Source organism: Coloeus monedula (genome assembly GCF_965178545.1).
Source record: "Coloeus monedula genome assembly, chromosome: 7".
In the NCBI taxonomy this organism is placed as follows: domain Eukaryota; kingdom Metazoa; phylum Chordata; class Aves; order Passeriformes; family Corvidae; genus Coloeus; species Coloeus monedula.
In genome coordinates, this window is record NC_138787.1 from 39,158,270 (window position 1) to 39,165,378 (window position 7,109).

A 7,109-nucleotide genomic window follows, 5' to 3' on the forward strand; every position below is an offset into this window, starting at 1 on the left:
TAGCTGAGTATGAGTTTGCATAAGGGCACTTTTTGCACTAGAATGGGCTCTAAGGTCTTCCCAGAGCCGTCTCTGTTCCAAGACAAATTTCTCTGTCCAAACCCACCACTGAGTTTAAATCTCAGGGATTTGAAAATCCCAGGCAATAATTAGGTTGTGCATAGTTACATTACTGCCTGAGACAAGACATGGGGTATTTACCCTCACTCATCCTGTCCCTGACCAAAATACAGTTTTATTTAACAGAAAAACGCCCAGTGTTTCCTTTTCCTTACCTGCAAAGCTGCCTTGGTCAGTGCCCAGCACCACTTGCCAGCCTTGCAGCTGTGGGACAAATACTTTTTTTTTACATGGGTTGGCCATGTTCTTTCAGTGAATCCAGAAATTTCTGAGAATTTTTGTACTTCCAGCACTAGGATTTGTAACTCACGAGTTAATTTTCTCTGGGGAGCCACAGGTGTGTCACCAGGTGTTGGATGTACCCTCATTTAAACACCATGGGAGGGACTTGTAAGGAAAACCCACAGGTGCTTCCCTGAACAAGTGAATTTAACTTTGGAGAGACACAGTGAAGCTGTGAAAGTTTTTAAGTTCATGTTCAGAGATGAAAGGCTTTGCTTTTCACCACAGAATCCGATGGCAGCTGGGCCAGCTCGGAGTTGAGCTCTGTCCTCTCTTGGGGTGGGATGGATTACTTGGGATGGAAAAGATCATCCCATGGGCAGGGACACCTTCCACTATCCCAGGTTGTCCAAGTCCCATCCACTGGGACACTTCCAGGGATGGGACATGAAATCTCCTTTCTTATTCCAGAAGTTTTTCATCTTTCCTTCAAGCAGCTTTTATTCCCACAGCAGCTTCTTGCATTTAATTTTCCCTGCTGGTCTGGAACCAAAGCAGCAAGGCCAGAGTAATCTCCAGGTTTCTGTGTCCAGAGACTTTTGTGTTTCCTGTTGCTCTGGAGGGGAATTTATGGCCCTGAACAGTTTAAGGAGAGAAATATCCTGATAACTCACTGTCCCAGTCCATCCCGAGTCAGAGCTGTGGGCACTGGGACTGCGTGCAACCCACAGGGAGATGAAGCAGCTCCTCTGGTGTTAAACATGCCTCAAGTTGAGCATCCAGCCTGCAATGGCATTAATTATTCATCAGCTGTCAATTATCCCCCTTTCTGCTGGTCCTCAGCTTGGAATTTCAGCCGCACTCGGTTCTTGTCTGTTCTCAGCTCTCCTGGACTCGGGGCAGGGTTCAGTGGCTGCACAGTTGTGGGAGAGCTACCAAGGTTTAATTAAACCATTTATTCTGATTATTTAAATAAAAACCTCTGAGGTTTCCCCCCATGTCATTTGTTTGGGTTTTTTCCCTATGGCAGCCTGGTTTAACCTGGCCGATGCTGCTTTTTTATGGGCTAAGCCGGGCTTCCAGTGCTGCTGGAAGCTTTCTAGGAAAGCATTCCAATGGGCAGGGCTGGGTACAGCCTCGAAATTCCCTCCTGGAAATCTGGGAGGGCTTGTTCGGGTCGTGTACGTTTTGTTCCAGGCAGCTGTAACACAGACAGGGTCATGGGAGCGTCTGTGCCGGGGAAGTGCTTCGAATGCCTGCGGAAGGATTTCACCATGGAGATGCCTCTGTACAGAAAAAACCCAGACAGGGAGAGTATGGAATGGCTTCGGTTGGAAAAAGCCTCCAAGATATTCGAGTCCAACCATTCCCCCAGCACTGCCCCATGTCCCCAAGTGCCACATCCACACGGGGACTCCACCTGAGCACCCTTTCCATGAAGGAATTTCCCCAAAATCCACCCTGTCCCTCCCCTGGCCCAGCCTGAGGCCGTTCCCTCTCCTCCTGTCCCTGTTCCCTGCGAGCAGAGCCCGACCCCCCCGGCTGCCCCCTCCTGTCAGGGACTTGTGCAGAGCCACAAGGTCCCCCCTGAGCTCCTTTGCTCCAGCCTGAGCCCCTTTCCCAGCTCCCTCAGGAATTCTCCAGCCCCTTTCCCAGCTCCCTCAGCTGCTCCTGGGGCTCCAGCTCTTTCCCCAGGACACAGACAAGTTAAGCAGCTTAAGAAATTTTAACCCCTAGGATCATATGAAAGCAGACAAAAAGCATTTTTTTGTTCTATTTATTTGGAAACGCTTCTGCTTTTCATTAACAGCTTAGATGCAAACTCACATGCTGAGATCTGGTTTTGAACAAACAGCCAAGAAAGTTCAATTAAACAGAATTTTAAAAGCATCAGCTCTACCTGAGGTGTGTAAATGCAACGTGCAGCTCACCTGGCCAATGTGCTCCTGTCCCTCCAAGGCAGGGCTTGGGTGGTCACAGCATCTCCGTCAGGCTGCTGGTTCCTGTTACTCATTTTTGGGAAGAGGAGGCTGGAACTCTCTGCTAGAGGCAGCATCTTCCAGTGCTTTCAGTTTTCCAAGATACCATAAATGGCTGGAGGTGGCACTCGGGGCTCTGGGCTGGTGACAGGGTGGGATCGGTCACAGGTTGGACTCGATGGCCTCGGAGGTCTTTTCCAACCTTAACCATTCTGTGATAAACTTAATTAGCTTCTAATTATCCAGTCCTTAATAGCTCCCATCATTGTGCCCCCTTGTTCCTGCCTAGGAACCAATTCTAACCGAGTGGGAGATCCCACAAAGGACCAGCTCCAAACCTCTGAACATTCCCGAGAATCCTTCAAAGGAGCAGTTGGCTGCAAGTATCTCATTCCCTGCTGGATCAGCAGGAATTATCTGTATTTTTGTACTTCTGGGTCGCAGCTATTTAAGAGCAGATCGTTATAAAAATAAACATCATTTATTTCGCAGACCAGATGCAACTCCTTCTTCAGAACCTCATTAAATTTTCCTAGAAATGTAACACGTGAGGCTGCTGCCAAAAACTGTTGGCAAACAACAAAAATGCCACAGGGCTCTGGGTTTCTCCTGACTCTCCCAAGAATTTTCCCAATCTTAGTGCAGGACACAAAGAGACTGGACAGACTTTTAAACGCTTTGTAGTTTTGTTCATTTATTGTAGAAAAGTTATTGTAATGCAGTTCATCTTTGTACATCTAAATTCCATAAAACAAATCCATAGAAATGAGGATAACTATGGGCATGCAGTCTGCATGATCCTGGTCACAAAAATAACACCACTTTATTTTTTTTTTCCTTTTTCTTTTTTTTTTTTTTTTTTTTTTTAGTTTTTGTAGTTTTCTTTGAAAGCCACTAAAAGCAGAGGGAGAGCAGAGCATGCACCACTGTACACATTGCATAGTATATGGTACCCACATGCCTGGTCGGGTGCTACACACACAGGGCCTATAGGGCAAAACAAAGGGAAAATCAGCAGAAAACACAATTTTGGGGTGGCTCTGTCCCAGTAAAGGCAGTAATGTCTTCACCAGTGTGGCTCTGAACTGGCTCCCAGTGAGGCAGCACTGCCAGGCTCTCACTGGGAACCAGTTTGGCTGAGAAACAGAGATTTTCCAGGATGTGAGAAGCCCAAGGTCCGGAGTTTGCAGTTGGAATGGCTGATCCCAACATTCTCCCCGCTCTGGTTCCACACAATCTGCATTATTCTTGCCTGACTCTCCCTGTCTGCACCAGAAGGGAATCGATCAGGTGTGTCCCAATCCTAAACACACCTGGGCCCACGCACACATTCCTTAACCTCACCTCCCATCAGGTTTGCAATTCTCGGGAATTTTGGGTGCTGTGATGCTCTCCCCTCCCCCACCTCCAAGCTCTGTGTCCCCACGAACATCTACTGGGAGTGCTTCATTCCCGACCTTGGGCTACTGGTGGGTTCACCAGTCACATCCCAAATCCACACATTGGCCAAAATTAAAGTTATTCACATGATTTCAGCTTCCAGGAGGAAATGAGCAGAAATGAATGCAGTGGGCTTTGTGATTTTAAAAGGTTCTTTTTGTTTGTCATTAATTAATTAATATGGAAGGGAAACAAGTTATTGAGAAATCAATCCCATGTGCAAAATGCCAAAATCAACTGCTGAAGTATCAGGCAGCGAGTAAACAGATCAAAAATGCAATAAATCCACTGATGCTGGATCAGAAATCTCCCCCTTGGTTCCAAAAACACGATGCCAGATGCAGGAGTGGAATTGCTGTAAATTTGTGCTATTACAGATGTGCTTCTTTCCCCTTGCTCTGTTTTTACACCGTTGGCAAAAGAGAGAACTTTGAGCTCTGTGGATTCTCTGCTGCGCCTGCAGAGCAGATCCAACACGGGGATCTTACAGGTAATTACAGTTTGTTTTCCAGGCAATATTGATAAGGCAGGGGATCACCATTCCTGGGCACAGCTTGCTCTTGGACAAGACAGGAGTTGGTGTCCATAGGATGTCCGGACAGGAACTCACTGCCAAGGAATTTGGTTTCCCAAATTCCCGAGGCAGGTCCATAAACCATCCTGAGGCCAAGCCAAGGCTGCTCCCAGTTTCAAAGGAATAAAGGAATGACACTTACTCACATCTGAAATGATTTCTACCTCCTCCCCAAATTCTCTGGATGGATTTAATCACAATATTTCTCCTGACTTCTTGAGTGGATTCCACACACAGTGAAAGAAATCTGAAATTTCACTCCTAAGTAGCATTTTCACCTTTTTCTTTGAGTTAATGCCGTACATACATTTTACAACTTTATTAAAATTTCCCTTTCTTTTTAAAGACACGCCTTTATTTTTCTATATAAAATAAACAGGGTGTGGTAACCACCTCACCAAGGTTATTCAAACGACACCACATTCTCTTTTAGGATCATTTTAACTCCATTTCCCCAGAGTTAAGCTTGGCTGCATTACAGGGTCCTGCAGCCTTTGTGGGACTCATGTTTGAGGGAATGAGAGGCAACTCCAACAAAATACATGGCAGCAGAATCCCAGGGACCCAAACCTGGATTGGCACCAACAGGGGTAATAGAACTGGATTTTAAAATGTACATTTTTAGGAGTAAACCCAGGTTTGGATAAATGGCATTTTATAAAATATGCATCTGATTTTTTCATTTGTAGTCTCCAATTATTTTGCCTTAAAAAAAATCAGGAGTGTGGGATCAAGGACAAGTTTCAGAAGTACTGAATTTGTGAAAGAAAATACTACAGAGGACATATTTAATGTATTATTAAAGAAAAAAGAGCGTCAGAACCTCTGACTTACCCAAATCAGTGTGCTGTGAACAACAGGAATAAAAATATTATTTTGGAATGGTGAAGTCAGTAAAGACAGGAGATTCTGGATGCTCCAGGGAATTCTGTGGTGCTGAGACCAAACTGAATTCAGAAGATCTGGCATCAAACTGAAGTTAAAAATATCAGCAGCTGTGAGTTGCACGTCCCATGGGAGAAATGTTTGGCATCAGGAAAAGAATCTGTACATGTTAAATACAACTCCAGGGAGAAAGTATTTGAAATTCTAAGGTTAACAATTAAATAATTGATTTGCAAACATAAGAACGTGCTGAATTTTCTCTTTAAAGATTGTTATCACCTTGATTGGTTAAATCCTTGTTAATCCCAAAGTGTCTGAATGAGAAACTCAGACAGCAACAAAACTTTAAAAAAAAAAAAAATCCCTGTTTTATAAACATTTCTAAACCCTCTGTCTGTGCCAGAGCTTAGAACAGAGTTCTGGTTTTTAGCATCATTTTAATAACAAGAAATGATGTGAGGACTGGAGAATGAGGCTGGATTGATTCAGTCAGGAGCACATGAACTCCACAATTTCAACTGAATCACAACAGAGCAGCTCAGCAGTGCTGGAATCCCACCAGGAACACGGAGTTACCAATGCTGATCCCCAGCACAGCTTGTGCTCCTTACTGCGTCCTAAACAGAAATTCCTTTTTCAAACCAAGACTGCCCATAGTACCTGCAATAAATGCTGAGTCTCCCAGCATGGTTGGTGTATTTGTACTTAAAGAATATCTCTTTTCAAAGAACTAAACACCCCAGCAAGGAATGAGACCTGCAGGGCCCCTGGTTCCTTGTGTTACAATGGAATGGGCTCTGGGAGAAACTCAGGACACCCAGGAGTCAAGGCAGCTTAACCCCATGGAATAAATTACCTCAGGCCCACCCCTGACTTCCCTCACAAGTTTGTTTTTGTCAAACCCGAGTCATTTTGGCACTTGAGATGTTCAGGTGATGGGATTGTGCGGGTGTGTGGTGGGTGGGGATCCTTCCCTCACCTGGTGTGACATGGAAGACTTAAAACAAGGCTCCGAAAGGCTCTAGGAAATCTATGTCGGTGCTTTGCAGCAAATATGCAAATATGCAAATCTCCTCAAGCAGCTAATGAGCTGATCCCTAATCTACTGCAGAATAAAGAGGAGCAGCTGCTGCCCAGGGTTCTACAGCTCCCCTGCAATCAGGACTTCAATGCACGAACAAGGGACTGGGGAAAGCTCAGAGAAGAATGGGTCGCCTAACGCCTCCTTTCTCATGCAGGTCTGGGTGCTGTACATGGAAAATGGTCTGGAAAACTTCCTGGAGGATGCTCCACTGTGCTGCAGCACAAAATCCTGGCGGAGGCAGCTGCAGCTGCCAGTCCCAGGCCGGGTCCTGCTGTGTTCCCTCAGCCTCAAGAGCTCCTCTGGCATCTGCAGCCGGAGGGAATCGGCTAGGATCAGGTCTGGCAGATCCATCCAGAACTCTGGGACTCCAGTGGATGCAGAGATTTCCATATTTTCCTTGGTAACTGGTCCATTGGGATCACCCAGTGGTACTGGAGCTGCCTGTTAGGCAGTGGGGTCATTAAAATGATTGATTAATTAATCAGGTGTCTGCCACCTTTTAATGCTGCTGGAGATGGGCGTGGGTGTCCCACAAAGGACATGGATTATTTTTCCCAGTAACTTCAAGAGGATAATCAGACTCCAGGATGCTGGAAGCACCAGCAGTCTTTGCCAGCTGGTCCAGGAAGTGGAAGAAACCGGAATATTCCAGAAATTCCTTTAGTGCTACATGCTGTCAAAGCCTGGTGTCAGCAGGCTTTGGGAGGAAAACAAGCAAATAAAAAGGTTAATGATCCTTATTTTTGGGAAAAAAAAATAGTTGTGACATGAACCTGCATAAACAAATGCATGTTCAGCATAACTG